At 38.0% G+C, this 17,796-nt stretch overlaps 2 long non-coding RNA genes across 3 annotated transcripts in view; both read left to right on the forward strand.

Moving 5' to 3' along the window:
• The window catches only part of LOC141359253 (uncharacterized), a 452,145-nt gene that overhangs the window by 406,901 nt on the left and 27,448 nt on the right, over positions 1-17,796 (forward strand). The window lies entirely within an intron of this gene.
• On the forward strand, positions 10,283-15,528 carry LOC129424443 (uncharacterized). The gene is made up of 2 exons (XR_012365945.1): positions 10,283-10,598; positions 10,683-15,528. It is a non-coding gene; the product is annotated as an uncharacterized lncRNA (long non-coding RNA).

The following is a 17,796-nucleotide window of genomic DNA, read 5'->3' on the forward strand; positions in this document are numbered from 1 at the left end:
AGAGACATGCAAAACAGTAAGTACTATTATTTTTAAAATGGATTTACAAACTGGAAAATATCAATCCTTAAGAAAGTCAGAGCTACAGCATTTGTATAAACTGTTAATCAAAGATTCAACAAAAACTAAATAGAACAACCATTTCCAAAATCGACTCTGAGCAGCAAACTGTTAATGTTTTAATAATAGAAAACACTTAAAACAGATAAACAAAGTCAAAAATGAGCAGCAGTCTTTCTGATCCTTTCACTGAAAGAAACTGTTCGTTAAAGTTACGCTCAATGCAGTTCCATTAAAATCTTTTGGATTTCCTCAAAAATAAACAGAGACCAGGATAGCTCAAGGTAGGCAAATGTGTGAGGGTCTAGCGTGATGTGTGACAGGTACCTACAGACTAGCCGTTCAAAGATTTTCATGACAACAGAAGTGAGTGCAACAGGCCTATAATCATTAAGACAGGTTATGTTAGTTTTCTAATTGTCGTTTTTATAATTGACAACTACATCACAAATATCTTATATAAACAGTTACTGAACACTGACTGAATATTATAGTAAATTACTACCACCAATATTGAACAGCTGATATTTTATTAAAGTCATTTATACATAATTAATTCTCACTGTTATGAGATTCATAAAATTCATCATCTACATGTTATAGATGTTGTGTTTATATTTATATACTAGAGAATCTAAAAGATTGAGATAATAAACAGAAATTCATTTATGAGAATATGAGCTGATGTTTATAATCAATAAATAAAACACTTAATAGATGAAAATCACCTGAATTGATTTCATTTCTCTGTTTCTGTCTGCTGCTGTTACAGATGAAATAAAACCATTGCAAGTGTATGAGGGAGAATCTGTCGATCTGAAGACTGAAGTTAAAGACATAAAGACAGATGATGTGATAGAGTGGAGATTTAGAGAAACTCTCATAGCTGAAATCAATCCTGTCAACAATATCTTCAGTACATATGATGGTGATGATGATCTATTCAGAGATAAACTGAATCTGAATCATCAGACTGGAGATCTCAAAATCAGTGACATCAGTAAGGAACATAAAGGATTTTATAAACTGAAGATCATCAGAAATGGAAAAACCTCAGACAGGACATTCACTGTGTTTGTCAGAGGTGAGTAACTTAAATATTTCAGTGTAATAATGATTTTATTAACATTTTTACTCTGTTGACAGTACAGGCCTTTATCAGAGTGTGCGTGTCGTCACTTCCCAAGAAAAATAGTAGCAATAACCAACTTCTGGTCTAGTCTGTAGCAATGGCGAGTACAGCAGGGGATTGTTGTTACATTCTTAAATGTTCTAATAGTTCTACTAAACAGTCGGATCTCAGTTTCCATTCTTTACCAACTGATGAAGAAGACAAGAAAAGGTGGACTCATGCTATTCAGCGGGATGAATGCAAAAGTTTAGTCGTTTTTAAAGGTAGTACATATGTAACAGTTATGCAGACAACACTCCACGTAAGAATCTGACTACTCGTCAACAGCCAATAGTAAACACCTGAAACGTGGAGTTATACAACTGGGTGAGTGTTCGCAAAAACAAATAAAGAGATATTCAACGAATTAAAGAAAACTATATCTTGACATTCCTCTCACACTGACAGGCACAGTGAACCAATATGGGCAAACTGCTGTTTAATGGCTAAATACCAGGACCTAATTGATGTAAAAGATGATTTTGTATAAAACATTTGCACAAAAGATATACAACCCCAAATCAGAAAAAAAGTTGGGACACTGTAGAAATTGTAAGTAAAAAAGGAATTGAATAATTTACAAATCTCATAAACTTATATTTTATTCACAGTAGAATATAGATAACATATCAAATGTTGAAAGTGACACATTTTGAAATGTCATGCCAAATATTGGCTCATTTTGGATTTCATGAGAGCTACACATTCCAAAAAAAGTTGGGACAGGTAGCAATAAGAGGCCAGAAAATTTAAATGTACATATAAGGAACAGCTGGAGGAGGACCAATGTTTAGGAATAGGAATGTTTTCCTATTCTTGTCTAATACAGACTTCTAGTTGCTCAACTGTCTTAGGTCTTCTTTGTCGCATCTTCCTCTTTATGATGCACCAAATGTTTTCTGTGGGTGACAGATCTGGACTGCAGGCGGGCCATTTCAGTACTCAGATTCTTCTTCTAGGCAGCCATGATGTTGTAATTGATGCAGAATGTGGTCTGGCATTGTCATGTTGGAAAATGCAAGGTCTTCCCTGAAAGAGACGATGTCTGAATGGGATCATATGTATCTAGAACTTGGATAAACCTTTCAGCATTGATGGTGCCTTTCCAGATGTGTAAGCTGCCCATGACACACGCACTCATGCAACCCCAAACCATCAGAGATGCAGGCTTCTGAACTGAGCGCTAATAACAACTTGGGTTGTCATTGTCCTCTTTAGTCCGCATGAAATGGCGTCGCAGTTTTCCAAAAAGAACTTCAAATTTTGATTCGTTGGACCACAGAACAGTTTTTCACTTTGCCAAAGTCCATTTTAATTGAGCCTTGCCCAGGGAAAACACCTGTGCTTCTGGATCATGTTTAGATATGGCTTCTTTTTTGACCAATAGAGTTTTAGCTGGCAACGGCGAATGACACGGTGGATTGTTTTCACTGACAATGTTTTCTGGAAGTATTCCAGAGCCCATGTTGTGATTTCCATTAAAGTAACATTCCTGTATGTGATGCAGTGCCGTTTAAGAGCCTGAAGATCACAGGCATCCGGTATGGTTTTCCGATCTTGACCCTTACGCACAGAGATTGTTCCAGATTCTCTGAATCTTTGGATGATATTATGCACTGTAGATGATGATAACTTCAATCTCTTTGCAATTTTTCTCTGAGAAATTCAGAAAAAAAATTTCGCCGCAGCATTGGGGAAAATTGGTGATTCTCTGCCCATCTTGACTTCTGAGAGACACTGCCACTCTGAGAGGCTCTTTTTATACCCAATAATGTTGCCAATTGACCTAATAAGTTGCAAATTGGTCCTTCAACTGTTCCTTATGTACATTTAAATTTTCTGGCCTCTTATTGCTACCTGTCCCAACTTTTCTTGGAATGTGTAGCTCTCATGAAATCCAAAATGACATCATGAATATCATACTTTCAACATTTGATATGTTATCTATATTCTACTGTGAATAAAATATAAGTTTATGGGATTTGTAAATTATTCCATTACATTTTTACTCACAATACAGTGTCCCAACTTTTTCTGATTTGGGGTTGTATATATATATATATATATATATATATATATATATATATATATATATACATATATATATATACATATATATATGAAGAGTTTGGTTCCAAAACGCAATAAACGCCATTTTTGAAAAAAATGAGTTACTGCCAGAATCAGTATTATATCAGGTCAGTATTATAAAGTAAATTCTTAATTTTATGCAAAATCCAATTTCCGCAGTGTTATTCTGTCATCTTTTCTCCCTTTTTTCCCAAAATGCAATAAACGCCACTCCCCCTTTTCTACAGAATGCCATAAATCCACTCCTCCACAGATTACAGCGCACCTCACGCAATGTAAACAAAGAATGGCGGCGCGTTGAGTACACGGAATCCTAGTTTTCCTCATCTACTATGTACTTCGTGATCACCAAACAAACAAAAACAAAATAATACTTTGATAGCATTGATAAACCTGTGATAGTTTTCTGTGACGGGAAAAAAAACGTAAGCCATCAACATCTAATAATTTACGCAGAGGAACTCGGGAGACCGGTGCTTGTTTGGCCGGGCCGACAGCATCAAGTTACTGTCATGATAACACATTGACCCCAGGGGATCTTATGAAAAACTTTCCATAATTTTACTCAAAGTCAACGAAAATCGAGCATGACCAAAACATTTTACAGCTGATCGCTTTGAAAAACGTTAAGCGACGTCAAGTTTAACCGATGACTTCTTAATATCACAAAGTAAGTGTTTTGATTAATGACATTAATGTTTATATTTTTAATTAGTGTGTACAACTAGTCAACTAAATGAATATAACATGGCAAAGATGAATGCACATTTATATAGGCGATTGATTCAATAGATTTATAGCATTTTTAATAAAAACTTGTCATGGATTTATTGCATTTTGTGGAAAAAATAATCCGTTTTTATAATAAATCTTTGAAAATCAAGTTATGGATTTGAATTTTTTAAGTTTTTATAACCTAAAGATGCTATGTGAAAGTTTGTAACAGAAATTAGTGGTTTTCATCTTGTCACTTTCTTGGTATAGAAAACACGTTTTTACCAAAATTTGTCAAAATGGATTTATTGCGTTTTGGAACCAAACTCTTCATATATATATATATATATATATATATATATATATATATATATATATATATATACATATATATATATATATAAATATATATATACATATATATATATATATACATATATATATATATATATATAAATATATATATATATAAATATATATATATATAAATATATATATATATATATATATATATATATATATATATATATATATATATATATACACACATACATATATATATACACACATACATATATATATACACACATACATATATATATACATACATACATACACACACACACACACACACACACACACACACACACACACACACACACACACACTGGGCATCATGGACATCTATGATGCCGATTAAATTATTCCATTTCATAAACAAACAATCAATCACCATCAGTCTTAGTTTAACAACTCCTACAGTTAAAATACACATTTGTGTAAATATTAAGGAAAAATAAGTCTACTTTGTCGCTCATCAAGACAATTAAACCGTCATCTCTCCAGATGCCCTCAATGGTTATATCTATTTTGGTATTTGTTATACAATCACACCAACTCAGTCCTGTTACTGCAAGCTCTCCTTGAACTTGCAAAGTAGAATTTGTGGCTTTTCTTTAGCTTTGCTTGACCGTTGACACCCGAGTCCACAAAGGAACAGCAGAAAGTATTGATGACAGGAGGATTCTCATCGACTTTAAAGGAATACTTCACCCGTTTGCACTAAGCTTTGTAGAAACACAGTCATGTTTTTGAATGGTCGTGCATCACTCCCTCAGTTTCCCCTGAGACGTGAGAAATACAGATTTCAGTGTTGCACTTCCTTCTTTTAATGATGTAAAATCATCATTTTGCATGGTTGAAAGAAGGAAGTGCTATATCCCTGTCGAGGGTGTAAGACTACAAACACTCATTTCAAAGGGGGCTAATGGGTGATGAGGGGGGCAATGGGTGGGACCCACTTACGCTACAGACCTATTACAGATCAGTGGGTGGGACTTACAAAAATACACTAACCTACACAATAGAGCTGCCATATTTTTGTAAACTAATCTAACGGACACTGTGGAGCAGGCCAGACTTCATGACACAATAATGGCGGAAGGTAATCAGTATGATATGGAAGAGGGTGATTTCACAAGCGTGATGCTCTAATCCGCTGTTTGTGGCTAATCTTATGAGGCACAATACAGCAAAGAGATGCGGCAGATGGAGAAACAGGAGGCAGCTGCAGCGAGAAGCATGCGGAGGAGGTCACAGCCTTGGACCTCTGCTGCGTAGAGGAGCCCGGACTTACTCAAGCTGGGACGGACTACTAGTAGTGCCCGTACTCTCGCTGTGCACTTTGTGGACAAAATTTCTGCATCAGATCACGATATGGTACTTTGCATACGGGCGTGTTTGTTTCACAGAGCAGTGTTAATTTCGTTAACGAAGACTAGGACGAAAAATGTTTGTTAACGATTTTTTTTTCTGTGACTAAGACGAGACATTGACAAGCTAAACTAATATCTGATGATAAAAACTATGACGAAATATATGCCGTTTAATTGTTAACGAGACGAGACAGGACTAAATGTTAATTTAGAAATTTAAAATAGATGATGTCTTCACATAATAGGCTGTCACATGAAAGTGCGTTCTTTCTTTGGGGCGTCAGCACTCTGTCTGCATATCAGGCAGGCAGCCACAGCTGACGTCACGGGTAACGGCCCGGGGTAGTCTAGGTTACCAAAACTCGAACTTGCGCGCTCGCTGCAACATGGCTTCAGCATTAGGAAGAAAAAGAAGAATTGACATATGGAAGCATTTCATCTACAATTCATCTGAAGGGAAGACATCGTGCAATGTCACAGTCACAGAAGAAAACGAAGAAAAACCTTGTGGCTATAAATTATGCAGAAAGAATACAACAAACTTAAAAAGGCATCTGAAAGCACATCACCCTGCTGTTTATGCATCCTCCGTCACCGTCATGGTAAGTAAACTAACGTTAACTGTAAAATCTTATATAAAAACTTTTCGTAACATCAGTTCAGTGTTACTGAATGTGTAAACATAGGTTAATTGGGTAGCAATGTTGGGCTTAGCGAGGAGGAAGCGATATTTTTCTTGCAAAATACGTTTTAGCTTTCATAACTAAGTTAGCTAACTTGTGTTGTTAGTTAACATTAATACAATTAAATTGAGATGTAACGTTATTTGTATAGCGCTTTTTAAATCTGCTTCACAGAAGATGCATGTCTCAATTTAAAGAGTAACTAAACCCTGAACCAACTTTTTTTAGTTAATGATCTGTAAGAATGATGCTTTTTTAGTGTTGTTCATTGATTTTAGTAAGTTTTTTGACATTTGGATATAAAGTGTTTCAATACTACAATATATGGTGTAAAACGTCTGAGTGCTGCCCTCTTCAGGTTGAACGGTGGCTACTGCAGTTGAATTTTCCTATTGAATATTTGGTCCAAAAAATGCCTTGTGATGTAAGCAGTTTCAAGCTCACCACGCCCTTGTGTTACGATCTCACCACACACTTGGTACAAGCAGGGATGGGCAGTATTTCAAATGCATGTATTTAAAATACGTATTTGAAATACAAAATAGTATTTTGTATTTTGTATTTTAAAGCCTTTGAAAAAAATGAAATGTAATTTGTATTTAAATACATTTCAGATGAGTATTTTTGTATTTTTAAAATACTCAAAATACTTTGAGCCAGTCAACCAGTCAGGGTGCTGTTTTCATGCATCAACTAGTTCAGACCAGACACCAGAGTTCAGGTAAGCAAATATATCTGTGCAGCTTTTAGTGGGCAATAATTGAAATGTTGGAGTGGGAAAAAAAGCAAAGGCGATTGAATTATTGGGTGTGATGTGATTTGTGTTATTATAACTGTCGCGAAAGGAAATTCAAATTCACACTTGCACGTTGGCAGGCAGTTGCACTTTGCACGACTGAGACAGAGTGACTTAAAGGAAAACCACAATTTTTTAATTTTTCACTATGTTCTTACCTCAACTTAGACAAATTAATACATAACTATCTATTTTCAATGCATGGAGGTAGTTTGCAGCATTTCGACCTCAGCGCACAGTAACATTTTCACAGGAGTGATGAAGTTACTGCGCCAGAGGTCGAAGTGCTGCAAACTAAGTGCCCTTCCGCCATACAATATAGTTCTCATTTTTTATTCACTTAAAAATCACATTTTATTTTGTGCCACAATACTTACTCATTTAACTACTCATGTAACAGGCTTTGAATGGGGAAAACATGGAAGTGTTTGGTGACTTCTAAATTCTTCCCTGTTTAGATCCTAAGGAATAATGGGACTAGGCTAAATGCTAACACATTCATGACACACTGTGCAAAGATGAAGTGCACATATTGAAAAAAGATAGGCATGTATTCATTCATCTAAGTTGAGGTAAGAACATAGTAAAATATTGGAAAAACTGTGGTGTTTTCCTTTAAAGGCCCTTTCACACGTGACACGGCAAGTGGTGGAATCAGAACACAGTTGCTGATTTCTTTTTAGCTTTGTGCAGTTGAAGCCTTGTTTACACTTTTTCAATTCGCATGGCTCTACTCTAAGGCGTGAACCTGCAGGTTCCCCAAGGCTTATATGCTTGACGTGCTCTCCGTTGTATAATTCTGGGAAATGACAGAGGGCGACTCGTGAGTAATTGTTCTCAAAACCATCAAAAAGCAGCGATGAGAGATAGTAGTTTGCCGAAAATTTGTCACACACTCGTCTCGTGAGAAGTAAATACTTGGATTTCTTCACACATAAACTGTTTAGGATGTGTGTCGACGACACATGAAAAAGTTTTTATGATGTTTTTATAAAACATCACTTTACTTGAAGGGGTGTTCATAAGACTGACATGACACATTCATAATCATGACATGACACAAGTCATGAATATGAAGGAGATTTTATGGATGTTTATGACAACTGTCATTAAGTGTCATTTGTTCAATTTTGTCATTTTTATTGCAAACATGACATTGTTTGAGATGTCTTTGTTATGACAACTTGACATTAACCCATACATTAATGAAAGTTTCTAAGCAGTTGCACACATATATAAATGCTTATTGGCATTCAGAAATAGACCCAGATAGATTTCAGCCTAATAGGGATACCTGCACTGAATCACCAATTTCACATGTATTTTGTGTATTTTTAAAATACAAAATACTGTATTTGTATTTAAATACATTTTTCCTCACAGTATTTTGTATTTGTATTTAAATAAATTTTTCGACACAGTATTTTGTATTTGTATTTGAAATACATTTCCATGTATTTATGCCCATCTCTGGGTACAAGCTTAGTTCGTCCCCTCTCTCAGTTTGGATCTGCCCACTTTTCTTGCATTTTTCAAATATTGCCAGTGGGTGGAGTCAGGTTCTGACCAGGGGTACGCTTTAATAATACATGTCATGCATCTTCTGTAAAGCTGTGTTGAAAACATGTTTTATGAAAAGAGCTAGGCTATACAAATACATAGAAATTGAATTAACGTGATAAGTTACATTTGAACTAATGTTAACTTAGTGTTATCTATCTTAGAGTGATTTTTTATCATATGTGACTGTGTGAAAGTAATGGACATTTCGAAATCTATAATTAATATTAGCCTATGTTTAATTTCAGTTCTTTTGTAGCTTCTAGAATATGTTTTTAGGGAGTAATTGCAAATCTAATATTTTTTCTCTTTAACCAGGTCCAAAAGAAGACTACACAAAAACAGCAACAGGGTGCAAAACAATCAACTATAACAGAGGCATTCTTATCAGTGTCAAAATATAAAGCAGATTCGCCAGAACAAATCTCTAAAGAAAAGATGATTGCCCAGTGGATTGGACGCTCCGGTCTACCTGCTCGTACAGTCGAGGATGATGATTTTATCCTTATGATAGAGAGCATAGATAAGAAGTTAGCAGTGCCTAAAAAAGCAAAAATAAACAACTTAGTTGACCAACTTTACAATGATGAAAAACTAAAATTCAGAGAACAACTTGCCACAGCTCGCAAAATAAGCTTAGGGCTGGACATATGGACGAAAAGAGGCCTTACAGCATCATTTCTAGCCATAAGTGCATGCTACTTTTGTCCTCAGGAGGAAAAAGCGAAGCATATACTACTGAATCTGGTTCAGCTGTCCCATCCCCACACAGCAGACTGTATAAAAACTTGTGTTGACAGGTGCACACAGGAGTGGGGAATACCAAAAAACAAGATTCTTACTGTAATAACTGATAATGGAAGCAACATGGTTGCAGCATTCAAAAATAGTGAACAGGGTGACAACAGTAGCACCGAGGAAGAAGAATCCCAGGATGACAGTGAAGAAGACTCTGAGAATGGCGAAGAGCAAAGGTAAGTTCTTTTAGTTTGTATTGGATGCTGATAAAATTTTAGTACTGTACCACAGTACCAGCCTGTTGTGTCTGTCAGTATGCAGTGCTTTAATATATGACATTATGCTGCTCATGGCAAATAAGTTTCCTATAGATGATTTATAAAGTGTCTGTTCTTTTCTCTGTTTTTTTCTTTTTACCTAGGTTTGGAGCCCTAGAGAGGATGCCCTGTGTCGTACATACATTGCAACTAGTGGTGAACATAATCCAAAAAGAAGCAAGTGTCAAACGCCTCCTAGACAGAGTTCGACTACTTGTTAGGCTTTTCCGCAAGTCATCCGTGGCAACAGAGCAACTGCTGAAATTGTCTGGTCTTACTCTGATCAAAGACTGCCCTACAAGATGGTCCAGCACCTACTGTACCTGATGATAACACGTCTTATTGATTTGAAGGACCCACTGACTCAAGTAGCTGATAGGATGGGCTGGGATTGTCTGCTGCCAAGTGAGTGGCAAAGGATAACTACACTCAGAGATATGTTAGCTTAGCGTAGCGTAGCGTAAGTTCTACCAGGAAACTTGAATGTTACGTCATTCATTTCACAAGGCGCAATCAATCACTCCTGATTCTGATTGTATATAAGCCTCGTACTCACTTGTCTTTGCGTTCGCAGATACTGATGCCAGCATTTACACGCTCGATGTTCAGTGCATATGTACACTAAAGCGTTGTTACCTGTAAACACGCCGATTCAAATGATGAGTGATTTTATCGGGCATTCGAACTGTTTTCCTGGGATTTTCTCATCTCGTTTCGTTTCACCTGCACCATCGCGAGGAGCTCTCACAGAAGGTTAAAGACTTAAAAAGGGAAGTCTGCAAGCTTCCTTAAGTGTGTAACCCTGCAGTAACACAGGCCGTTTCTTTTTATGAACAGTGCAAGAACATTTGGATTATCTGTAAAGTGTAACCATAATATTGACTGTCGCACACTCTGAACGCCCGCAGCAGATGTCAGTAATCATCATTGATTGGCGAAGCGCTGCACCTGCACGGGTTTGGAAGAATGCCGAAGCTTGATATCTTCCTCATTACAGGATCTTTGTCTTCCATCTACAATACGAAATGCTCCGCTTATTATTGGTTTTAAGCCGTACGCGAATGTTTTGTTAAGCAAAGACATTGAATCGACTTGGATGAACCGCTATTGCTCGCGGAAATTTGTTTAATTTTCGATCGCACATTAAATACGGCGTGAATGGATGCATGATATGCTGCAAAGAGGAGAATGACGCGGTCTAATGCTCGTGTGTTCATTGGAATAAGGAATGCGCAAAGTATACGAGCTTCATCTGAACTGTCCCTTTCTTCTCTAAAAAATAGATAATATAAGGTACCATTTATTCATGTAACAGGTTCTTGCAACGTCATATACCTGCTACGGTACTATAAGGCAAGTTGCTTAATGCCTAACAGTTATTCATGCAAACTGTACAGCTCAACGGCAAACATTTACGTTAGATCTTCACCCACCCGACCTAATTACAGACTGTAAGGATACGGGAATACGCTATTTTACGAACTTTAAATCTTACGGTAGGACACACCATTAATAGCCTATATCATTGGAGAATAAATCCTGGTCATACAGCTTAAAGTTTTCAAGCCCACATTTTTGCTGCTGAGCAAATCGTAAGTGTGTGTGGTCGAATGGCAACAGTAATGCATATTGTCAATTTTATTGAGCACGGGGTTCAGCATAAATGTTTCTATCTAAAGCTTTGCGCTTTAAGATATGCAGTTATTTATGTACATGCATAAAGTACGAAAACGCATCAACTTATAATTGTACTTCTCAAATGAGACTTTATTCCAGATCTCGGTAAAATCCGAGCTCGGTCGCGTTGAACATGCCATCTATTTATCTGGATTATCTTCTCCTAAGGTAAGCTCTCTTATTCATTATACTTGATTGGCTGATATTGCACATTACATGCTTTTACAACCGAGAGATGGCAATGACCATGTCTTACAGCACGGCATGGAGACGGAGCTGAGGTTGTGTGGTGTATTTAATACAATTAAAGGTGTATTGTGTTATGCTGCCTTCACGTGCTATGGGAAAGATGAATTTTTTCTATTTGTGAACTGGTATTTACCAGCGTGTTGTGTTCAAGTGCTTTTCCATTTGTGAACTAGAATTTACCAGTTGGCTGCGTTCAAGTGCATTTTCATTTGTGAACTGGTATTTACCATTGCTTTTGTTGTCATTAGGAAAATGAAAGATGGACATCCGGACCGTTATATTGGTAAAACAATTTTAGATTGCTTAGTTCATCTGCTACAGCAAGAAGATGATTTATTGAAACTGAAACGGTAAATAATACCATTACCATTACGTTCTGCTGCTCTCCGGCATTTTGGAAAGGTTAAAGGTAATCTCATCTCAGCTACTCGGGCATCAAAATATTTAATGAGTTGCCCAGTGGAAAATAACACATGAGGGGTGTTCATGTGCATTTTCCAAGTGGGATTTTGGTATTTACCATAATTACGATAGCATGTGAAGGCTGCATTATTCCTGAGGACTTGCCGTTGTTTTGGTCGGTGTGCGTTCTGCGGATGTCTCAACAAAAGTTGAGCCTGTACACCCTCATGTTGAGTTTGTTTGTTATGCAGTAGACCTCACTTATAAAGTCGAAAAACGCGCGCCTTGCCTCTTTAAGAACATGACAGGTTGCGTCAGTTTAAACCATTTAAGCGCATTGTGCTTGTTTGCAACGCAGGCACCTAGAGCATGCGCATGGGTAGGCTACAGCGGATGTCTGGACACTGGTTTGAAGATGTAATGTGACTGCTAGCTTTTAAATCACAGCACGTAATTCAAATTTTAAGTGCTGTTGAACGTGGGCAACGTATGTTTCACCCGAAATGGTGCTGCACCAGATATAACCACAGAATACAAACACATTTCCTTCTTGTTTTAACATGGAACACAATGGAAATAATGTCTAAATATTTCTCCGAGTGGTGTTATGTCGAATATAGTGGTGTTCGATTATCTTATGTGTTCCAACTATTCAATAATAATCGTCATATGCTGTTTTAATGAATTCCAACATGACTGAAGAATTGGAATGCATCTGAAATAACTTGTTTCTAATTGAATTCTATGTTCTGTTTAAAGCCTGGAATACACCACAGGATTTTTGCATTCCAAGTTTGTAGCAGCAAACGCTTTGTACGGTGATCATGGTGAATTTCTGACACTGTCAGAAAACTTGTAGGCTATCTTGGACGCAAGACCAGGAAAACGTCAGTCTTTGAACTTCTCCCACCGTACGACATTGTACCACCGACGAAGAGCCACGATCATAGAAATCATGATGGAAATCTTTCGTCTGGGAAAGCCAAAAATCATGCAGTTATGATTCTAAATGATAACTTTACAAGAAACTTTGTCTGGAATTAGATGCGTACAATCCACTTACTCTGCATCCTCAAGAAAATAGCGAAACATGCATCAACTTTCCATATAACCACATTACACCGGCTGCTAGGATTTAAACCATTATAACAGCACGGATTCATACATGAGGCAAGCTATTTTAAAACTATATACATGTTTTTACACAGACTATGGGCATGCAGTTCTATAAGTGCTTTATTTTCAGTGCCTGCAATACCATCAGGGCTCTTTATCTACTTCCAGGAACTCTAATTGCAAACGCTGTAAGGATTTGAACATGCATTATTGCTACATGTACAAGAAATAAGCTTTCGTTAGTATTGGGCCGTGCGCACTTGCGGCGTGCACGCAGGTTGTCACGTTTCATGTCCGCGGTCATGTGTGGTGCGGACATCGATCGTTTCTGGAATGACAGTGTGGCGGAGGATCTTCATTTAACAAATAATTCAGAACTTCTTAAGTGCATATCATGCAAGACTGTTAGCACAAACCTGTCACGTTTAATCATGCTATTATGGTTAGTTAAAGTTTAAGCTGTAAACTTTCATCTAGAAGGCTATTACTTTCGGAGTACGTCCATCTATCAACTGCACAAACCTACTGATACCGCTCCTCAGTTTTTGGGGGGTCTTAATTTACATTGTAAATGGAGAATTTTATAATCATCTGTGTGTCATGGCGAAGCAGGCAAGACAAGGCAACGGATCCAAATGCAATGGTTTATTTCTTAAAACCCAAAAGTGCACAAAGCAGAACCAGAATGAAGAGTAGAATACAGGACTAAAAAGTGATGACAGCAAACTATACTTGACAAAGGACAACTGAAACACAAGGACTGTATATATTCATGTGGGTAAACAAGATAACAAGTCACACCTGGGAAACAATCTAGAACAAGGACCAATGAAATACAAGAACTACAGACATGGATGACATTACAGAACTTCAATAAAGAGTACAAGACTGGGGAAACAAGACACGACAGTGACACCGTGCTATCTTTAGCATCAATCAGATTTGTTTGTAACCATCTAATCTTCTCCCTACTTTTATAATGACAATATAAAAGCATGCATACATCAATTGTCTCTCTTCATCAGAAGCTGCGCTCCTAATTTCAACGTGTGCAGGAATTCAATATGACATTCAATTCAATAATGGCAAGCAATAATCAAGGTATGTCTTAAACAATTACTGGTGGTGGTGGCGTATTCAACCATGCTATATCATGGCCTTTGCACCATTTATATCATTTCTCACTCTGGCATAACGTTGCCTTCTGCGGCCTACGCGGCCTCTCTGCTATCAAGCCTAACAAGGGTTTAATTTCCGGCCTGCGCGGCCTCTATGCTCTCAAGCCTAACGTGCCAGCCTTCTACGGATATCCTCTACTACTGACGTCACGGTCAACATTTACAGACATGTTAATGGTATGTATCTTTTGTCAATACTGGTGGTGGTGAATCTTATTGCAAGCTAAAATGTTGGCTTTTCCTACTAGGCATATCGTTGCCTTCTACGGCCTACGCGGCCTATCTAACCCTGGCATATCTTTGCCCTTCATGGCCTACACAGCCTCTCTCGACACGGCATATTGTTGCCTTCTATGGCCTATGCGGCCTTTCCCCCTCGGCATATCGTTGCCTTTTATGGCCTACGCGGCCTATCTCTATCTGGCATATCGTTGCCTTCTATGGCCTACGCGGCCTATCTCTATCTGGCATATCGTTGCCTTCTATGGCCTACGCGGCCTATCTCTATCTGGCATATCGTTGCCTTCTATGGCCTACGCGGCAATTTCTCTGGCATATCGTTGCCTTCCAAAGGCCTACGCGGCCTTTTCTCACTAGGCATATCGTTGCTTTCTATGGCCTATGCGGCCTATCTCTGTCTGGCATATTGTTGCCTTCTAAAGCCTACGCGGCTCTTCCCACTAGGCATATTGTTGCCTTCTAAAGCCTACGCGGGCTATCTCTCAGCCTATCTCTCCAGCCTATCTCTCTCTGGCATATTGCTGCCTTCTACGGCCTAAGCAGCAATCCCATGGCCTCTTACGGCATCCGTCAAGGTCAGTAGATAACAATTTGTCTTATCTCTGTTTCAGGAACCTCTAAGAAACACTGGTGGGTACCGATCATCGTGATCAATTTTTGGGGATTAGATTCTGGCCTGTCTTCATCTTCAGACAGGAACCGCAAGAATCCGTGACCCCCGGATTTGAACTATGGTCGGGGCCTACGCCAAAGAACTATACTGTGTTATATTCCAGCCTTGGTTGCTAACTACTGTTAAATAAACTCATATCAATTCTTAACCTATCTTCGAGTCTTTCTGGTAGAAATGTTAGCTTAGCGTAGCGTAGCGTAAGTTCTACCAGGAAACTTGAATGTTACGTCATTCATTTCACAAGGCGCAATCAATCACTCCTGATTCTGATTGTATATAAGCCTCGTACTCACTTGTCTTTGCGTTCGCAGATACTGATGCCAGCATTTACAACCCACCCTCCCTACCACCATCACCAGGTCGGTTCCGTCCATACTCGAGGGGGATTAGATTCTGGCCTGTCTTCATCTTCAGACAGGAACCGCAAGAATCCGTGACCCTCGGATTTGAACTATGGTCGGGGCCTACGCCAAAGAACTATACTGTTATATTCCAGCCTTGGTTGCTAACTACTGTTAAATAAACTCATATCAATTCTTAACCTATCTTCGAGTCTTTCTGGTAGAACTGCTCCTTCCCTTTGCTGAGCACACCCAGATGCTCCAGAGTGACACAATGTCCTTATGTCTGGTGGTGCCTGCCCTCCTGGACCTGAGTGCTCACTTATCTGAGTTTTCCCAGGCCAATGGTACTAATCACAAGGACTTTACTTCTCTGGCAAAGAAGATGAAGGCCAACCTCGACCAACGCTTCAGTTGCTTCCTTAATCCCAGCGATTCAAAGTTCTCACCCCTCGCTATTGCTGCATGCTTCTTCGATCCAACGGTCTCAGCTGATGCACTCATTGAAAATGATGATGAACACATTAAATAGTTACTGAGTATAGCAGAAAATTACATTGCTCAAATGGTGTACCCTGCAATACAGGAGGAAGCTGCTGAAAAGGAGGCAGAAGACAAGAGATGTGATGAAAATGAGCCACAGACAAAGCGATCCAGATTTAGATTTCTAAGTACCAAAGTAAGTGCAAACCGGCCATCTTCTAGCCACACAAAGCTCACTGTCAGGCAGGAAATTCAAAAATACAAGGAGCAGCTTTCACAGCCCATAAACGAAGGGACTGCCTTTGACTTTTGGGCTGCACATTGCTCTATCTACCAGCTCCTAAAACCCCTGGCCCAAGATCTTCTTGCTGTGCCTGCATCTCAGGCATTTGCTGAAAGAGTTTTCAGTATCACAGGTGACCTGAGTCAGGGCCGTCGGAATCGCGTCAGGTTGATCCTGGAAAGAAGCGCATTTCTAAAAATGAATTGACCTCAGTAGCCTGAATTTTGTTACCACTACTTCGTGCTGATGTTATTAGGCCACGTTATCTTGTTGGTACTTGTGCACTTTAAACTTTTTTTTTCATTTGTAGCACTGCAGAAGACTTTAAAGCAAGTGTTGTGTTCATGTAAATTCTTAAAGCAAGTGTTGTGTTCATGTAATTTCTTGCTAAATAATTAATACCACTGCCAATAACTTTGCACATTTTTGATCCATGTAGTAGGGTCCAAATCTGAATCCAATTTTTTTTCCAAAGGAAGGTTTATTTATTTTCCGATAATAAAGGCTCTCTGAGCCTGTAACTTTTGTTTAAGATTTCAAATGTTATTGTGTTCAATGTGTACAGCCTTAATGGTTGTATAACATTATGTTTGAAAACTATACTTAAATGAACAGAACAATAGTTTAAAGTACTGTCCTCTTGACTCAGATGTCAGACTCAGGAATATGTTCATCAGCACTGACTGCATTTGAACGTGTGTTCATTCGTTGCACTTTTATTTGAAGTTCTAAATAAATGTTGTTTTCCACAACAGCTAAATAATAGTTTTTTACTTGATTATTTTATCTATCCTTAATGTATGATCCTACTTTATAAATTAGCAGACATCACAGCATATAGGCTAACTAACCAAGGAAAAGGGATATGTAAAATTGCACAAGTGCTGCTGCTAAGAGTAAACATTTTAAACAGCCTGTTACCTTGTTTCAAATTTCTCAGAGTTTTATTTCTCTATCTAAATAGAGAAAAATTATGACTGTAAAGACTACATGGCTACCAAAAGTAATGTTTGTAATTGCAGTTTGACTAAAAGTACTGACTAAAAGTTGACAAAAATGCAATTACTTTTCGTCGACTAAAACTAGACTAAAACTATGAAAGACAAAAATGACAAAAATGTAACTAAGACTAGAATGCATTTTCGTCTGAAGATGAAGACTAAGACTAAATCAAAAATGGCTGTCAAAATTAACACTGGTGCTGAGCTGATGCACGTCCGTGGAGTAAATATATTGTGTGGTGGACACGTTTGTGGACAGTCTAGTTGTTGTCTTTTATACAAATGCACCCTAAAGTCACGTTCTGTCT

The sequence above is a fragment of the Misgurnus anguillicaudatus genome, chromosome 23 (assembly GCF_027580225.2).
Source record: "Misgurnus anguillicaudatus chromosome 23, ASM2758022v2, whole genome shotgun sequence".
NCBI classification, from domain to species: domain Eukaryota; kingdom Metazoa; phylum Chordata; class Actinopteri; order Cypriniformes; family Cobitidae; genus Misgurnus; species Misgurnus anguillicaudatus.